General features: G+C 38.2%; 1 long non-coding RNA gene across 1 annotated transcript in view; it reads left to right on the forward strand.

The window, feature by feature from the left end:
* Positions 1 to 19,783, forward strand: part of LOC137631952 (uncharacterized) — a 79,024-nt gene that overhangs the window by 50,408 nt on the left and 8,833 nt on the right. The window contains exon 2 of the long non-coding RNA XR_011041958.1: positions 11,116 to 11,352. This is a non-coding gene — a long non-coding RNA (uncharacterized lncRNA). The remainder of the gene's footprint in view (positions 1 to 11,115; positions 11,353 to 19,783) is intronic.

The following is a 19,783-nucleotide window of genomic DNA, read 5'->3' on the forward strand; positions in this document are numbered from 1 at the left end:
TATATATATATATATATATATGCACGTATGAATAATCGTAAAGTCAAATGTATATACACAGACAAAGGATTATGAAAATATAGATCAAACTAATCATATTATGTTGCTAGACAGTTCAGAGAATGATTACATATTTTCCAAATAACATATTGGCCTCGGTAACCATAAATATTATCATTATCATTACTACCTGTTACCTGCTAAGTCATTATTAAGCATTGCCTGACCCCCCTTGGTCCAAGTTTAATGAAGAGTAGGGTTTGGGTGCTGACCATATGTATATAACTATGGTCAGTCTCTAGGACATTGTCCTGTCCCTTGTATCAATAATTATTATTATCATTATCAGATAAATTACCTGCTGAGTCATCATCAGCCATTGTCTGGCCCTCCCTGGTCGGAGCTTAATGAAGAGTAGGGTTTGGGTGTTGATCATATGTATATATATGGTCAGTCTCTGGGACATTATCCTGTCAATTTTCTCTGTCATGAATTTATCATCATTACCAGATAGATTACCTGCTGACTCATCATCAGCCATTGCCTGGGCCTCCCTGGTCATAGCTTAATGGAGAGAATTCTTTGGTGCTTATCCTATGTTTAGATATGGTTAGTCTCTGGGATATTATCCTGTTCCTTTTCTCTGCCACGAATTTATCATCATTTCTAGATAAATTACCTGCTGACTCATCATCAGCCATTGCCTGGCCCTCCCTGGTCCTAGCTTAATGGGGAGGATTCTTTGGTGCTTATCCTATGTATATATATGGCAAGTCTCTGGGACATTATCCTGTCACTTTTCTCTGCCATGAATTTATCATCACTACTAGATAAATTACCTGCTGAGTCATCATCAGCCATTGCCTGTCCCTCCCTGGTCCTAGCTTAATGGGGAGGGTTCTTGGGTGCTGATCCCATGTTTAGATATGGTCAGTCTCTAGGACATTATCCTGTCCCTTTTCTCTGCCATTCATGAGTGACCTTTAAACCTTTAAAAAGTTTCCGCGTTTCCAAACAAGAGCCATTGCCTGGCCCTCCCTGGTCCTTGCTTAAAGGAGAGGGTTCTTGAGTGCTTATCCTATGTTTAGATATGGTCAGTCTCTGGGATATTACCCTGTCCCTTCTTTCTGCCATTCATGAGTGACCTTTAAACCTTTAAAGAGTTTCCGTGTTTTGAAACAAGAGCCATTGCCTGGTCCTCCCTGGTCCGAGCTTAATGGAGAGGGTTCTTGAGTGCTTATCCTATGCTTAGATATGGTCAGTCTCTGGGACATTATCCTGTCCCTTTTCTCTGCCATTCATGAGTGACCTTTAAACCTTTAAAGAGTTTCCGTGTTTTGAAACACGAGCCATTGCCTGGCCCTCCCTGTTCCTAGCTTAACGGAGAGGGTTCTTGAGTGCTTATCCTATGCTTAGATATGGTCAGTCTCTAGGACATTATCCTGTCACTTTTCTCTGCCATTCATGAGTGACCTTTAAACCTTTAAAATGTTTCTGCGTTTCGAAACAAGAGCCATTGCCTGGTCCTCCCTGGTCCTAGCTTAACGGAGAGGGTTCTTGAGTGCTTATCCTATGTTTAGATATGGTCAGTCTCTGGGACATTATCCTGTCCCTTTTCTCTGCCATTCATGAGTGACCTTTAAACCTTTAAAGAGTTTCCGTGTTTTGAAACAAGAGCCATTGCCTGGCCCTCCCTCTTCCTAGCTTAACGGAGAGGGTTCTTGAGTGCTTATCCTATGCTTAGATATGGTCAGTCTCTAGGACATTATCCTGTCACTTTTCTCTGCCATTCATGAGTGACCTTTAAACCTTCAAAAAGTTTCCGCCTCTCGAAACGAGTAGATTATAGAAGATACGCACGAGGGCAGGGAGTTTACGCAGAACCGTCTATCATTTAGGATAGTCATCCAACATTCTTTTATGAACTTTCAGCTTATCTAGATTTATGGTGGAACTTCAGGCCGCCTTCGGGAAGAAAAGCACAACTCAGAAGGCGAAGGTTTTATGACGGCTTCGGGTGCAAATGTGCACCCTGACTGACACATCAGTTTACTGCCTCCATGGTTGATGATGTATGAGAGCAAGTTTCGCGCGAGCAATATTCGCCTTCTCTCTCTCTCTCTCTCTCTCTCTCTCTCTCTCTCTCTCTCTCTCTCTCTCTCTCTCTCTCTCTCTCTCTCTCGATTTAATCAACGCATATTACTATAATTAAGAATTTTTTAAATACATTAAAACTAAATAAATCAGTTTCTGCTAACTTTTTTTTTCTTTTTTTTTTCTTTTTTCTTTTTTTTTCTTTTTTTGCTTCATCGTCATGTGTTTTACCGTGAGTCAATCTGGCTCAAAAGTATAACCTATGAATTTGAATAGATTACTCATGTTTATTTATTTTTTTTTTTTTTTTGCTTCATCATCATGTGTTTTACCGTGAATCAATTTGGCTCAAAAGTATAATCTATAAATTAGAATAGATTACTCTTCCTAAGTATCCCTTTTTTTTTTTTTTACCTGATACGTTACTTATAACTGCACATAATCAAGAACATTCAATAATATGTTCCCCGTTATTCCTGATAGAACAAGGGAGATAGGAGACCTTGTAGACAGTATTGACGAATTATTATTATTATTATTATTACTAGCTCAGCTACAACCCTAGTTGGAAAAGCAGGATGCTATAAGCCCAGAGGCTCCAACAGGGAAAATAGCCCAGTAAGAACAGGAAACAAGGAAAATAGAATATTTTAAGAAGAGTAACAACATTATAATAAATAGTTCCTATATAAACAATACAAACTTTAACAAAACAAGAGAAAGTAAAATAAGATAGAATAGTGTGCTAGAGTGTACCCTCAAACAAGAGAACTCTAACCCAAGACAGTGGAAGACCATAGTACAGAGGCTATGGCACTACCCAAGACTAGAGAACAAATACACCATCTTAACAAACCACTGTTACTGTTTCATGGGTGAAGGTGTTTACGTAGCAAAATATTCAGTTTCCTTTAAATATTCCTATCCTGAAAAAGTCAATTATTCATCTTTAAAAACAATCAAACATATGTACAGTCGGACGCAGGAATTTCAGATACACCTTGCTCTAAGGAAGTGCACCAAGCCACTCCCTTACCGCGTGGTGAGTTCCTGTGTTTTGATCTTACAGGGTGCAATTCTTCGGAGCGAGGTGTGCCAGGGACTCCTGTGTCCTACTGTACATATGTCAAGATATTATATATATATATATATATATATATATATATATATGTGTGTGTGTGTGTGTGTATGTATGTATGTATGTATGTATGTATATATATATATATTCATATATATATATACACACATACATTATATATATATATATATATATATATATATATATGTGTGTGTGTGTGTGTGTGTGTGTGTGTGTGTGTGTGTACAGTATCTATAACTAGAAGAAGGTAATGATATACTAAAATTTCTCCAAGTAGATCATAATACGTAGAATCATATTTGATTATGAAAAGATTGGGACAGATTCTTGAAAAGTCAAGCCGTATCTCCTGAAGTTGAAATGTTGTTAGTGTCTTTTTAAGGTCTACTTAAACAACTTTCATCCTGATAAAAAGAGAAAAAAAAAAACATGGAATCATCTTGTACCTTATGGTAATTCATCCATAAAAAGACGAACATTTACATGAACAAATGTATATAAGTAGTTTTTCCAAAAGTTTTATAGAAGTTAAGGTCCTGGTACGAATATTTTTACCTCCGCCAGTGAAGTTGGAAGGAGTTTATGTTTTACCCCCTGTGTGATTGTGCGTATGTTTATAGGTTTTTTTTTTTTTTTTTTTTGCGAACAGGTTCCTGACCACAATTTTAATCGTAGAGTAATCAAACTTTCAGGGACTAACTGTTATGTAAAAAGCTGGAAATTATTAAATTTTGTAAGGTCAAGGTCAAATATCAAGGTCACGGTCAAGCAAAATGTTCAATCCACATAATCAGCTATAAGTTTTGACGTCGTTGTCACAGGACTTAAAACTTAGTTCATATTTGAGTGCGTAAAAATCCACGCCAATTGATTCAGGTCAAGGTCAAAGGTCAAGGTCAAGGTCGAGCAAAAAGGTCGAGAAATAAGCTGCCGCGGTGGAGGTCTGTCCTCTACTGAGAGCCCCTCTTGTTAAAAGGTGGATATTGCCTACGTAGTATTGACCGCAGCTGAAATTGAGAGAGAGAGAGAGAGAGAGAGAGAGAGAGAGAGAGAGAGAGAGAGAGAGAGAGAGAGAGAGAGAGAGAGAGAGAGAGAGAGTCATATAACTGAATTATATGAATTAAATCCTCTCTTTGGAAATCTCGACATAGAGAACTGGAAAATGATTCCAGGAATGACAACCTTAATTCCAGGAGAAGCTGGGCTATAAAGAGATAGGAATTGGTCGTAACTGTTCAGGATATAATCAGCGCTTCGAGTTTGTAGCCTCAGGTTAGGGGGGGAGGGGGGGAAGTCTCCAGCAGTTTCTATAAATGAAATTATTTTCTTTTATATTGAGACAATTCGTTTGAATTCAAATTCAATTTATTTATTGACATATAACCATGATAAGGAGCATGGCAATGTGCTGTCAAGCCCACTCAGCAGTATATGATACGTCTACTTTATTTACAAATATTATAAAAAAAATAATTAACAAATATAATAACATTAAAAAAAATAATTAATAACGTACCGTATATCAAGCTTTGAAAACTTTCCAAGAGTCTCTGAACCATATTGTTATTTATCATATAGATATTTCATTCGTTTCATGAAATCCTACAATATTCTTTAAAGGTCAGTTGTGTCTAGTATTGTTTGCTTGTTTACGTTTCATGGAAGATTATGCGTTGGTTTACGTGGTCACTTTAGTTATCTAATATTTCATGGAGTAATGTTCATTAAACGTGCGATAGATGGCACTCAACGGAAATCAAGTATGCAAATATAAGTCTTCAAATTACGTTTCATGTCATGATTATGCCTGAATGCTCTCTCTCTCTCTCTCTCTCTCTCTCTCTCTCTCTCTCTCTCTCTCTCTCTCTCTCTCTCTCTCTCTCTCTCTCTCTCTCTCATGTATACAACGATTGCTGTATATATCCTTCATATGTTGCTTTCTCAATGTGATGGCTTCAGAGACGGTGAAGATACCACCAAGCCATTTTGAGATTACCCCTCCCATAAAGATGCATGAACTATCATTTTCTATACCCCTAGGCTAAAGCATCCCTTAAATAACACTCCAATACACTAGGTAATCGCTGATAAATATACATTAACGCAAGATATACATCCCTCTTCGGCAAACTCGCCCCTGCGAATTGAAACTTGCCATCAAACGTCCCGTAATCCAGGCGAGGAACAGAGAGAAGATCAGTGTTGCCAGATGGGTTAGTGTAAAAATCCCTAAAACTCGTGATAAAAAATCCCCAAAACCACCCAAAAATCCCCATTTCCAAAAATATATTTTCTTCTAATACAGAAATTACTCACTATGCTTCATGTAATTGTAAATAAACTAATTGCAACAATATAAAGGTTTACTCATCTCTATTTCTTCGTCATAGATTTGTGTACAGAGTATCGTCACCAGTCATCCAAAATCCCCAAATCTAAGGATAAATTCCCAATTGTAGGGATAAGTCCCCAAATCTAGGGATAAATACCCATATCTGGCAACCCTGGAGAAGATCACACACACACACACACACACAGCGCATGCGCAGACACTCTCGTTACCAATTCACTTCATCATGAAGAGCAGATTACACTATCAGTGGATTATCACGCCCCGTGGACACCCAAATACCAGAGGCAGCTAAATTCATGCGGAGGTAAAGTTCCTTACTCGTTCTGGGAGAGATAGTTTTTGCTTACGAGTATGTGGTTGTGCAGATTTGAATTAGTATTTATTACGTAGTATGACTAATGTAATTATAGAGTATCCCTTTTAGAAAGTACCATTTATGAATGATTAACTGGGAAAATTTAATAAAGAAAAGGATTATATATATCAACAGACAGTTGATAGTCATGGACAATGGGTGGAAGAAAGGATGTACAGTAAATTGTTAAATATTAAATTATTTTTTTCAAGTTTTTATAGTTTATTTATGATAGATCTATTTTAATATTGTTACGGTTTGTAAAATGTGGTATTTAATTGTTCATTACTTCTATTATAGTTTGTTTATTTTCTTATTTCCTTTCCTCACTGAGCTATTTTTCCTTGCTGGAGCCTTTGAGCTTATAGCATCCTGCTTTTCCAACTAGGGTTGTAGCTTAGTTTGTAATAATAATGATATTAATGATAATAATAATAATAGTAATAATAATAATAATAATGATAAAATAATAACAATAATAATAATAATAATAATAATAAAAATAACAATAACCATAATAATAATGACTTAAAATTTAAAAAAATATATATATATAACTTTTAAAATCTGCTAAAAGAAAAGAACAAATGAAAACCTATGAAGAATTCTTTCAAGCAATTGAGAAGCGCAAAAATGTGTCGGACAAAAAGTAAATGGAGTGACATACATGTAGGAGGGGCAGAAGTGCTACTAAAGAATGGAGAGACCCTCAGGGGTTCGGAGTAGCTTGTAAGAGAAGCTTGTACAAGCAGTGAGAGGTTTTCACGTGTATGAGATGAATGCTGTGGCGACTTTCATTCATATTTGCTTTAGGATATTTTTTTCGCTAGGAAAAATGAAAAAGGACAGTTTTCGCTAGTTAAAAATGGAAAAGGAATTTTTTCGCTAGTTAAAATGAAATAGGATATTTTTTCGCTAGTAAAAATGAAATAGGATATTTTTTCGCTAGCAAAAATGAAATTTTTTCGCTAGCAAAAGCGAAAAGGATATTTTTCGCTAGGAGAAAAGAAAGGGACATTTTTCGCTAGCAAAAATAAAAAATGTTTCCCCCCAAGTAATATATACAGCATATATATATATATATATATATATATATATATATATATATATATATATATACATATATACATATATATATATATATATATATATATATATATATATGTGTGTGTATATATATATTTATATATATACAGTATATATGTAGTATATATATGTAGATATATGTAGTATATATATATGTATATATATATATATATATATATATATATATATATATATACAGTATATATATATATATGTATATATATATGTGTGTGTATATATAAACATATATACTGTATATATATATATATATATATATATATATATATATATATAAATATATATATAAATATATATATACATATATGCATATAGAAAAATAACTTGTAATATCAACTATATTGTTAATAAAAATGTTCCTAAAATTTGCACATAGAAAAATAGTTTTTGTTTTACCAACTATATTGTAAAGAAAAATATTTTTCCAAAATAGATATATTTTTTCCATATAGAAAAATAACTTTTGTCAGATTTATATAGTATATTCTATATTTTATAAAAGAAACACTGGTTAAAGTATTGAAAAATAAAAAGCCAAAATGTATTTTCAAGTATGTAAAGTAATAAATTATTTTCAAACTTTTATTAATGAGATAACTTTCAGTAAAGTATTTTTTTTTTCTTCAATATCTGAATGCAAAATATTTTTAGTAATTCATGGGGTAAACACGGAAGTATATACTTAACTTGAAGGATCTCTGATCTGAAAAGCAGATCTCTCTCTCTCTCTCTCTCTCTCTCTCTCTCTCTCTCTCTCTCTTGCCTGGCAAGTAGAAGTCAGTGGAAATATTTGTGGTAGTCAATTTTTTCGCGAGTTGAATATTTTTTTAATAATTTTATAAAGTTGTTTATTTATTCTTTTAATTACTTTATTAAGTTGTTTATTATTTACTTCTATTAATTATTGTATTAAGAGGTTTTTTATTATTCTAAATTGTAGATTTATTTATTTTCTTATTATTTTTTAAGTTGTTTATTTACTTTTTCAATTATATTTTCAAGTTATTTATTATTTGTTTTTAAAGATTATTTTTTAAAGTTATTTATTATTTATTAAGCATATGTCTTTGTGTGCATATATGAAAAGTTAATTGATTAACAATTTAAAGATTGTTTTTTATCAAATTATTCTATCAAGTTATTTATTAAGCATTTTTATAAAAGTATATATTTGAAAAGCCATATCGATAATTATACACCCAAACCAAATATAAAATTGTAATATCAGTGAAAAAAAAAATAATATACATATTATATATATATGTATATATAATATATATATATATATATATATATATATATATATATATATATATATATATATATATATATATTTAAGGAAGGTGATGAAAGCAAGAGTTGATGAGAGAAGTACAAGAGGAAGGCCAAGGTTTGGGTGGATGGATGGTGTGAAGAAAGCTCTGGGTGATAGGAGGATAGATGTGAGAGAGGCAAGAGATCGTGCTAGAAATAGGAATGAATGGCGAGCGATTGTGACGCAGTTCCGGTAGGCCCTGCTGCTGCCTCCGATGCCTTAGATGACCGCGGAGGTAGCAGCAGTAGGGGATTCAGCGTTATGAAGCTTCATCTGTGGTGGATAACGGGAGAGGGCGGGCTTTGGCACCACAGCGGTACCAGCCGAACTCGGTTGAGTACCTTGTCAGGCTGGGAGGAACGTAGAGAGGAGAGGTACCCTTTTATGTTTAATTTGTTTGATGTCGGCTACCCCCCAAAATTGGGGAAAGTGCCTTGGTATATATATATATATATATATATATATATATATATATATATATATATATATATATATATATATATGTGTGTGTGTGTGTGTGTGTGTGGATGAAAATCAACACAATATCGAACTCAAGTAGAAATAAATTTCTACCTCATACTGGGATCGAACCTTAGCCCCTTCAAATAAAAGGCCAGGTCGCTTCCAACCATGCCACCAGATGCGACCTGGCCTTTCATTTGAAGGGGCTAAGGTTCGATCCCAGTATGAGGTAGAAATTTATTTATTTACGAATGTGTAGTTTCATAACAATGGCCAAAGTATGTACTTAGATATAATAAACGCCATTACATATTAAGCTTGTGAATTTTCCAATCTTAGTCAAAACTTCTTAACTATGACCACATTGTACCAAGAACCAGATTGACCTACTGTAAGCCAAAGGGTTTATGGAAAAAAAAAAGTCCAGAGCTCTTTTCCGTTCAGTCTGAGATATATGGCAGCTGGTGTGAATAAGACACGTGGATCCTCTATAATCTAAATGGAAAGAGAGAGAGAGAGAGAGAGAGAGAGAGAGAGAGAGGGGGGGTCCAATAAATTCTATATTAGAAATGTTCTCATGTTATTTGAAAAAAAAAATTATCCACAAATTTATATTCCATTTATATTTTTATCATGGATCTTATTTTTAGATAATATAAACATTATTAACAAAATTATAATCCTATTCTTAAGAAAAAAAAAAAGAATTATTCCTCTTAACATTTCAAAATACTGTCAAATTCTATATCGAATTTATTTAGTGTTGCCATTTAAAGGTTTAAAGGTCATTCGTGAATGGCTGAAGCAAGGAACAGGACAATGCCCTAGAGGCTGACCATATATACTTATAATCGGCGTACAAAAACCCTCTCCATCAAGCTAGAGCCAGCTCCTGATGACCGAGCAGGTAGACCTATAGGCTCCCCCAAGGATGGTGAGGTTACAAACACTATTATAAACTATCGAGCTTGAGCAAGTCTCGAACTCCCATCCAAGAGATTACGAGGCAGGAATATTCCTAATGGACTAATATAACTCTAATGGTGAGGGGTAGATGGAGATGGTTTGAGCATGCTCTTCGCATTCTCCAAGAGAGATTAATTCACTAAACTTTTAACTCGTTAGTGCCATTAGTGTCTGCAACCTTACCATCCTTGTGAGCTAAGGTTGGGGGGTTTGGGGGAGCCTATAGGTCTATCTGTTGAGTCATCAGCAGCCACTGCCTGGCCCTCTCTGGTCTTAGCTTGGGTGGAGAGGAGGCTTGGGCGCTGATCATATAATATATGGTCAGTCTCTACGGTATTGTCCAGCTTGCTATGGCAATGTCACTGTCCCTTGCCTCTGCCATTCATGAGCGACCTTTAAACTTTTAAACCTTTAAACAAGGCACTAGAAGAGTTGGAAGACCCAGGCTTACATGAATGAGACCTATGAAGTTTGACGTAGGAGATGATGAATGGAGAAGTATTGAATTAAAAGCTCAAGATAGAGACGATGAGCGGAATCTAACCGAGGCCCTTTGCGTCAATAGGCGTAGAAGGAAATGATGGATGATGATTAGTTAAGGGTATTGTCAATCTATATCAAAGCATTATTGTTAACCTAATCAGGCTTGTGGAAATCTACTTAAAGAATATCCCTATAATATTAGTTTTCAATATTATTTCGTGCATCAACATTAAATTTTATTTACTATTAACATTTTGCTATTATGTGATTTTATCTAATGCAGATACTTTGATTTCCTCATTTGTAACAATCATTGGAATGTTCATGAAACTTCTCTTTCTTTTATTATTTTGCACATTTGGTTTCACAAAAATCTGAAAATATTTTCATAATATCTCCCATCTTTTCTCCCTGGTCATTTTGGGTTTTAATTAATTTCCACAAGATTTATATTTTAAGTAAAACTCTATTCTCATTTATTACTCGGGAGAATTTTATTCAGAACAAATTTTATTCAGCATTTATTCATTCTTTTTTACTTTTATAAAAAAACAATATCCGATAGTTGCATCATTTAACGACTTTGTGTGCCACTGACGTCAAATTGTATTAGTTATGGCATAAATTTGACAGAATTTACGTAAATACACAAGTCCCACCAATAAATTTCCATTTTCGTTTCGTGAGTGTTCCATTATTCCACCAAATTAATCAATTTCAAAATCACTTTATTGTAGAGGCAACTGTTTAATTTCTTCAAAATCATCTTCCAATAATGAAAATGTGTTATTATGTTTCAATCATGCTACATAATAACTTTGACAGAGTTTGTGTATTCCTTAAAATAGTCATTTCCAATTTCGTTTGTCTAATTCTGCCAACAGATGTCACTGTGTCACGGGCGTGGCCAAAAGGTTCTACTGGAAGTGCTATGTTTGATACTCCTTGTTTGTAGCAGCCAATCAGCAGTCAAGTTCGCCTCCCTTGTCTGAAAGGAATGATTTCAAGGGTTTTGATTCGTTGAAGGCTTTTGAATGCCTTCACTATGTTGGATGTTGTCGTGTTGTGCGTGTGACGATATTTTTCATCAAGGCGTCTCTCTATTTTCATCGTTGGATATTGTAAGTATTTGGGTAATTTCAAGGATATGTGAAATTTTTAGTTTTTCAAGTGTTTTATGGTACGAGTTTGTGGTGAAATGCGTTTTGATCGAAGGTAAAATCTGACAAACTTATTACTTTTATGCTGTTTCCTCCATGTCATGTGTGTCTCCGGCCAGAGGTAAAGGGAATTGTTCTGGAACTCTGATCAACAGAGTCCTACAACTCCTATAAGAAATTAGTGCATTAGGATTGATCGGAAACGGGTGTTGTGCCAATTTGAAAGTAAATGTCAATGTAACTGCCACTTCAACCTTTGAACTGCGTAGCCGACTTGGGAAGAGTAATTACAAAAACGCATAAGTTAATTTTTTATAGAATACATTGGAGAATGGCCATTCCTGCAAGGACCAACTAGGTAGATGCGAAGCTGTTTGTCATATTGATAGTTGGTCCTTAAACTTTAAAGGAGTACATTTGTTAGTATTATAAACCCATATTTAGTCATTTTAATTTACTTTGTGATATTGGCTCACCTCACAATGACCATAAATTTACATAAAGGTATTTGTGCCATTTTGAAAGGTTGGTATTGGTAACCTTTAATGGCGTACTTCAGTGTTGTAAACCCATATTCGGTTTATTTTACTTTACTTTGGGGACTTGGTCCTCTCTGCAGGGATCATTGACCTAGTTATGTGTACCATTGAGAGTTGGGTACTGCTAACCTTTAATGTGTTACTTCCGTTAGTATATGCTTTAAAACTGTCCATAAAACAGGATGACTCACACTGTCTCGTGCCAGTTAATTCCCTGTCACTGAGCTCAGTTATGGTAGTGAGGCTTTTGGTTTTAGGTATGTGCTGTCTATTAGGGGATTTTCACGAATGAAATTAGTTAACTTTAATGAGTTATGTTGTATTTGATAGCATGAAGTGTACGTATATAGTTTAGGAATTTAGTCTGGAGAATTTTCACGTGTTGATATATTTGGGTTATCAAAGTTTTTTTTTTTTATAGAGCTGTAATATTGGTTAAGACATTGGAACTCGCGCAGTTTAATAGCTATTTGCGAATACTCGATTTTTAATATTTATACTGTCGGAAATGATTAAGGAAGTCAGATATTCACAAAATATTCCGTATTCTATCATTCACCAACCACGGGGAACCTCTTCCCTCCAGAAAGTACAGAAAAAAATAGTACGTGGTGCTTTGGCCATAAGGTAATTGTTCAAACAGAATAAAGGTCCCAACGATTTCTACGAAGCATATAGTTATTTCTTTTAAATATTGGACCGTTATTACTTTTAAATAGTGCTGGAGTGTAAAGCATCTGTACTGCTAGCCCGTTAGGTGTATTGACCCATTTTAATTTTATATCCAGTTAATAAATTATACAATATTTCAGAAGTATAAAGTATAAAGCTATCAATTTATTACATCGCGTTGAGGAAGATCGAATTTGGTACATATTTGAACATGGGTTTAAGTGAAGTGAAGTGAAAGTCATGAATTTAATAGCCTACATGGTAAAAAAATTTAAATATTTTCTGCTTGCTAAAAGGTGTCAAATTGAGAGCAAAGTGATACACGGGATCAATAAACAAACTAAATAATTTGTAATTATATACTCAAAATTCGCGCTCAGGTTAAAAAAATTTAAGCTTGCCAAAACATTGGAACGATGAAATACAGTAAATCTAAAAGATTAAGTAGCTCTGGTACAACCAAAAAACACTTTGATGAATACTCCTTTCAAGGTCGGATTTTATATATACAAGAAGGTAATGTATAGAGAAGAAAAGGCTTGTTTTACGTTTATATATCGATTCCCCAGTATGTTTTCCCCACCCAAAACCCCGAGTTCCCACTGGGGGTCCCCCATTATCAGAGGATATAGATGTATATATATTTCTGAAACTATTCATTTGCGACGGGAACGAGTGTCATTTTCGAAGAGTAATTTTTTCTATAAGAAAAAGTAGTTGTTTTCCTAGGTTACATTGCCCTGTAATGCACTACAATGAAACGGAAGTATTCTACCCCTTTAACTCTTGACTGAATTTCCACCATAGGTCCTTTAGAAGTCAGTTCAAAATTATTTTCCCTCCAGGTTATTGTACTATTCTACAATTTTACCAAAGTTGTGTTGAAGGAAAAACTGAAAAGATTTTAACTCCTAAAATTTTGAAATGACTAAGCTTTCCCAATTTTTGATTAGGTATTTCAAGCATTTTTTTTTTCATGTTTATTTCTTGATAGTACTGTGATTTTTTATTTCTTACAGTAGGCTATTAAGAATCCTACATATACAAAAATGACCCATTAGTTACCAGTAATAAATTCTCAAGTAGGCCTATTTTGTAAGTGACAGGTTTTTAAGACTTAAATATTTAGTGAAATGATCTGAATAATGTCATCAGCTATGTACTTGAATGTTCTTAATTTTGAAAGGTAGAAAGTCTAGCAATGCTTCACTTACGTAATTTAACTTGTCGGCAATTGATTCTGACAAAGATCTCTGTTCAGTGGATAGTTATTGTTGCTCATGTTATTAACCCAGCTCATTTTGCACAGTTTGCCAAAATTAGTTATCATTGTTTATTTTGCTTTTCTGAACTTCCTACCCACAATTTTACTAAATAGTGAAACTTTCAGGGATTGTCGATGTGTAAGAGATTAAATTTTGAACGTCCTAGGTCAAAGGTAAAGGTTGACAAAAGGTAGTTTGCGTGTGAACAACTTTCTGGCCACAATTTTACTCGGTGATACAGGGATTATGTTGAGACTGGGAAGTGATTCAGTCTTGAAAGTCCTAGGTCAAAGGTCAAGCTCAAGCAAAAGGTCTTAGCTCAAAGGTCAAGGTCGAGCTAAAGGTCAAGGTCGAGCTAAAGGTCGAAGCAAGTTTCTCACTAGGCGCTCTCATATTTGTATATAAGGGAGTCCAAAAACTCATAACTGGCAGTTTGTCAATCATGGTCAAATGCGTGATACACAAGATAGTGAGTAGGAAAAATATATGGTTCATGTATTTGGCTAGGAAAATATGGGTCACGTATTTGGCTAGGAAATATATATGGTTCACATACTTGGCTAGGAAAAATATATGGTTCATGTATTTGGCCAGGAAAAAATATATGGTAAATGTATTTGGCTAGGAAAAATATATGGTAAAGGTATTTGGCTAGGAAAAATACATGGTTCATGTATTTGGCTAGGAAAAATACATGGTTCATGTATTAGGAAAATACATGGTACATGTATTAGGAAAAATACATGGTACATGTATTAGGAAAAATACATGGTACATGTATTTGGCTAGGAAAAATATGGTACATGTATCTGGCTAGGAAAAAAATATGGTTCATGCATTTGGCTAGGTAAAATATATGGTTCATGTATTTGGCTAGGAAAAATATGGTTCATGTATTTGGCTAGGAAAAATATGGTTCATGTATTTGGCTAGGAAAAATATATGGTTCATGTATTCGGCCAGGAAAAATATATGGTTCACGTATTTGGCCAGGAAAAATATATGGTTCACGTATTTGGCCAGGAAAAATATATGGTTCACGTATTTGGCCAGGAAAAATATATGGTTCACGTATTTGGCCAGGAAAAATATATGGTTCACGTATTTGGCCAGGAAAAATATATGGTTCACGTATTTGGCTAGGTAAAATATATGGTTCACGTACTAGGCTAGGAAAAATATATGGTTCACGTACTTGGCCAGGAAAAATATATGGTTCACGTACTTGGCCAGGAAAAATATATGGTTCATGTACTTGGCCAGGAAAAATATATGGTTCACGTACTTGGCCAGGAAAAATATATGGTTCACGTACTTGGCCAGGAAAAATATATGATTCACGTACTTGGCCAGAAAAAAATATATGGTTCACGTACTTGGCCAGAAAAAATATATGGTTCACGTACTTGGCCAGAAAAAATATATGGTTCACGTACTTGGCCAGGAAAAAATGTGTGGTTCACGTACTTGGCCAGGAAAAAATGTATGGTTCACGTACTTGGCCAGGAAAAAATGTATGGTTCACGTACTTGGCCAGGAAAAAATGTATGGTTCACGTACTTGGCCAGGAAAAAATGTATGGTTCACGTACTTGGCCAGGAAAAATATATGGTTCACGTACTTGGCTATATTTAATGGTTCACGTACTTGGCTAGGAAAAATATATGGGTCACGTACTTGGCTATATTTAATGGTTCACGTACTTGGCTAGGAAAAATATATGGGTCACGTACTTGGCTAGGAAAAATATATGGGTCACGTACTTGGCTAGGAAAAATATATGGGTCACGTACTTGGCTAGGAAAAATATATGGGTCACGTACTTGGCTAGGAAAAATATATGGGTCACGTACTTGGCTAGGAAAAATATATGGGTCACGTACTTGGCTTTAATGGTTCGTGTATTTGGCCAGGAGAAAAATATGGTTCGTGTATTTGGCCAGGAGAAAAATATGGTTCGTGTATTTGGCCAGGAGAAAAATATGGTTCGTGTATTTGGCCAGGAGAAGAATATGGTTCGTGTATTTGGCCAGGAGAAGAATATGGTTCGTGTATTTGGCCAGGAGAAGAATATGGTTCGTGTATTTGGCCAGGAGAAAATATGGTTCGTGTATTTGGCCAGGAGAAAAATATGGTTCGTGTATTTGGCCAGGAGAAAAATATGGTTCGTGTATTTGGTTTGAGTTGGAAGTAAAGGTCAAACTCGTTGAAAGCATAACATTTACAGTAGGAAATTTGGAAATTTGATCGTAATATAACTTTACAGATTTGGCTTGGTCTCATGTCAAGTCTGAATTTAAGAATTTAGTTGGAAACTTAAGTGGGTAACCTGCACTGTCATGTAACAGTCAAAATAATGTTCGATATACAAAAGTTTAAAATCTTTGAAAATAAGGAATTTAGTAAAAGTGGAGGTGAAATTCCCAAGTTTTGGGTTAAAACTCTAGTTGTAACATGCACTGTGATGTAGCCGTCACAATAACACGTGTGATATAGCTAATAAGCTAAAATCTTTGAAATTCATTTTAAGTGAAAGTGATGTCATATCAGGTTTACGAATAAGATTTGATATAAAATAGGTTTAATGCCAATTTGTCCAAAATTAAGATGGTACAGTGAAGGTTACGAGTAAAAGAATAGGAACATAAAAATGTAGTGTGGTTTGTATGTTCAATTTTCAAGAGTAAATTGCACACTTAAGGTGCAATGGAAAGTTTGAGATTGAAAAATTGGTTTGTTCCGTAACCTAATACAAACCATGCTATTTACATGGGGTATTTTGGCGGAGCTGAAATGACGAGCCATTAAATTAAAACGAGGGTTAACTACCCCCTTGCTAATTAGCGGGGGGTAGGGAAGGGGTAGCTAGCTACCCCTTCCCCCTCACACACTGTGAATAGCTCAATTCACTTTTGGCTCGGGTGATGATCAGACGTCTCTGCTCTCACCCTCGCTTGACAGCCTTTAATAATGCTTTCTCTTTAACTAGTGTGTGTGAAGTTGGCCTCGACTCTAACGATGCGTACTTGCCCTGGACTTCCTAAGCGTTCGTGTGGGACGTTTGTCCTCTTTGGAGACGGACCCTCACGCCCTTTGTCCCCTTTGCTGAGGTCAACGGTGTGACAAGGAGAATGTGTGCAGTGAGTGCAGGGAGTGGTCTGCCTCCCAGTGGGAGAAGTTCGGCCGTAGACGCAAGAAGAAGCCCAAGAGAGACCGATCTCCTTCGAAGGTGACTTTGAAGGAGGTCTCTAGGGATTCTCCTTGCGCCGCCCGAACCTCCTCCGAAGGTCTCCCTCGTCCGGTTTCACCTGTGAAACCGCCGAGTGAGATTGCAGGCCCTAGTGGTTTTTGCCAACCTCGTGGTGGTGGAGAGGGCGTGGCCTCCCTTAGCGAGGTTGTTCCCTCTCCTCCCCCGGGGGAGGATTTATTATATATTGATGAATTCGACTGCACTGTTTCTAATCATGGTTTGTTTCAGCTTTGGGCTTCCTTGGGGATTAAGGGCACTCCCTCCAAGGAAGGCCTGTTTGACTTGTTGCAGCTGGGGGCTGCAGTCAAACAGTCGCCGGTAATTCCGGAGGTTTTTCCTTCGGACATTGTCGACGCTGTGTTGTCTGCCCCTTCTGACGTGGCAAGTCTAACCCTTGATCCTGCTGCCTAGGATGTTGCTGAGGTCTCAACTCTCCCTTCCGCACAGCCTTCGGAGGGAAGGGTGGGGCCTCCGGTCTCTCCTGCGAGCTCGTCTCCCCCCCCCCCCCCGGGGTAGCGCGCTTTCAGAGACACCTCTTCGAAGGACCGATGACCCTGACTCCTTACCCAGGGGTCGCATTCGTTGTAAGGCCCGTAGGCCTCTGCGAGAGAGGGGACTCCCTTCTCCCTATCAAGGGGTGAAGAGGCGCCTCTTTGGGTCTCCTTCTCCTCCACCTGCGGAGGAACTACCTCGTCAGGAGAAGGTCATACTTGCAACATCTCTTGACCTCTCTGCGGATCGTTCACGATCCCCTTCTCCTGCCAAGTCTTCAGTGCTGCCGTCACCTGTAATCCTACAGGCACAGTCTCCTTCGGGGGAAAAGGACTCTGGGGTTAAGTCCCTGGCCCTTGTGCGCACACCTGCGTGCTTGCGTGCAGTTGAGCGTAGGTCTTCGTCTCCTCATCAACCATCTAATGTTCGCCAGCGCGCTCCAACGCGCCAGCGATCTCCTGTGCGCCGGCGCGCTCCTGCTCGCCAGCGCGCCCCTGGGCGCGCTCTTCATCTTAAGGATGATCAATGCTCACCAACGCGCCAGCGATCTCCTTCTCGCCAGCGCCTTTCTGGGCGCGCTCTTCAGCCTGTGAAGAACAAACTCTCCCCAATGCGCCAGCGATCTCCTGCGCACCAGCGCTCTCCCGCGCGCCAGCTCTCTCCTGGACATCCAGAGAAGGTGCAACGCCTTCCAACACGCCAGCGATCTCCTTCTCGCCAGAGCTCCACTGCTCGCCAGCTCTCCTTAGGGCACCCCCAGCCTAAGAAGCAACAACTTCCTGATGAGCGCACTGCGCACCATCACTCGCCTGTGCCTGTTGCACGCCCTGTGCGCCCACGCTCGCCAGCGCCCTCTAGATCTTCGGACTCAGACGCTCGCAAGGGTTCACCTTTGCCTCACACGTCGATTCCTGCGCTTCCAGTTGCCCTTGGGCGCCCTTCGATTTCTGAGCGCCTCTTAAGTTTGGCGCACTCACGCCCACGATCTCCTACAGCTCGCCCTTCACGCCAACACGCTGTGGGTCCTGCGGGCTGTAAAGAAGGGGCCTCTCCTACATGCGCCCCGATCGATGGCAGATCTGCGCGCCACCACTTGAGGGAGATTAAGTCTTCTAGGAGACATCTTTCTCCCTCCCACCATCACCAGCGCTCTCCTAAGAGGTCGCGCGGTCACTCGCCAGCTCCTTCTCTGGCGCATTCTCCTACGCATTCATATGCACGCTCTCCTGATCGATCTCGTGCATACCCTCCTGCGCACCATTCACCTGCGCGCTCCTACACGCGTGCACCTGCGCGCCATCACTCGCTGCCCTATGACCACCTTTCTCCTACGTGCGAACGCTCACCCACAGGTCGCTCGCCCACGCGCTATCGCGCACGAAACTGTTTTCATGAGATCTCCCGGGCGCAGCACTGCTCCCGCTCGTGTGGGTCATACGGATCGTAAGGATTCTCAGCAGGATGCTCCTCCTGGGAGGCGTTCCCAGGATTCACCTCCGCGCAAGAGGAGGACAACGGCAGAACAAGGAAGATCAGCAGAGAGGTCTAGGCAGTCATCTCTTTCTTTTCAGGAAGGCCTCGTGGTGACCACTCTTAAGGGTCGCGAGATCCCCTTTTCTCCAGCGGGGATTGCTGACACAGCGTCAGTTACCAGTCTACCATGGTTCCGCCACATGATCAAGGCTGTGGTCCAGGCTATCAAGCCTTCCAGCACTGATCAGGGGCGGGACCCTGGGATGGGTTCTCCATTGTTGAAGAAAAGGAAAGGAGTGGGCTTCGTGGTGACTCCTCCCCGGGAAAAGCAGGTCTCCAGGAACCCCATCAGGCGGACCCCTTCCCCTTCTCCAACCTCTGCAGCTCCACCCCCTCCTGTAGATGAGTTTATCTCGTCCTCGGGGGACTCCTCTGACTCGGAGAATTCTCCCTTGGCACCAATGGGGGAATTTTCTCCGGATAGGGGAGAGGTTGCACGGGAAGAGGTTCCTCCTCGGGCGTCTGTGTTGGAGTCCTACTTTCCTTCCAGGAGGGAATCGAAGGACACCAAGACTGTTCCGAAATCTTCGTCGAGGATTCGTCAAGAACCAGCAATCCCTAGGGAGGACGTCCACGTTTCTCCCCAAGAAGACCTCTTGGGGATGGGAGACATGGCTGCCAGTCCACCAAAAGGAGAGCAC

Source organism: Palaemon carinicauda, chromosome 40 (assembly GCF_036898095.1).
Source record: "Palaemon carinicauda isolate YSFRI2023 chromosome 40, ASM3689809v2, whole genome shotgun sequence".
Classification (NCBI taxonomy): Eukaryota; Metazoa; Arthropoda; class Malacostraca; order Decapoda; family Palaemonidae; genus Palaemon; species Palaemon carinicauda.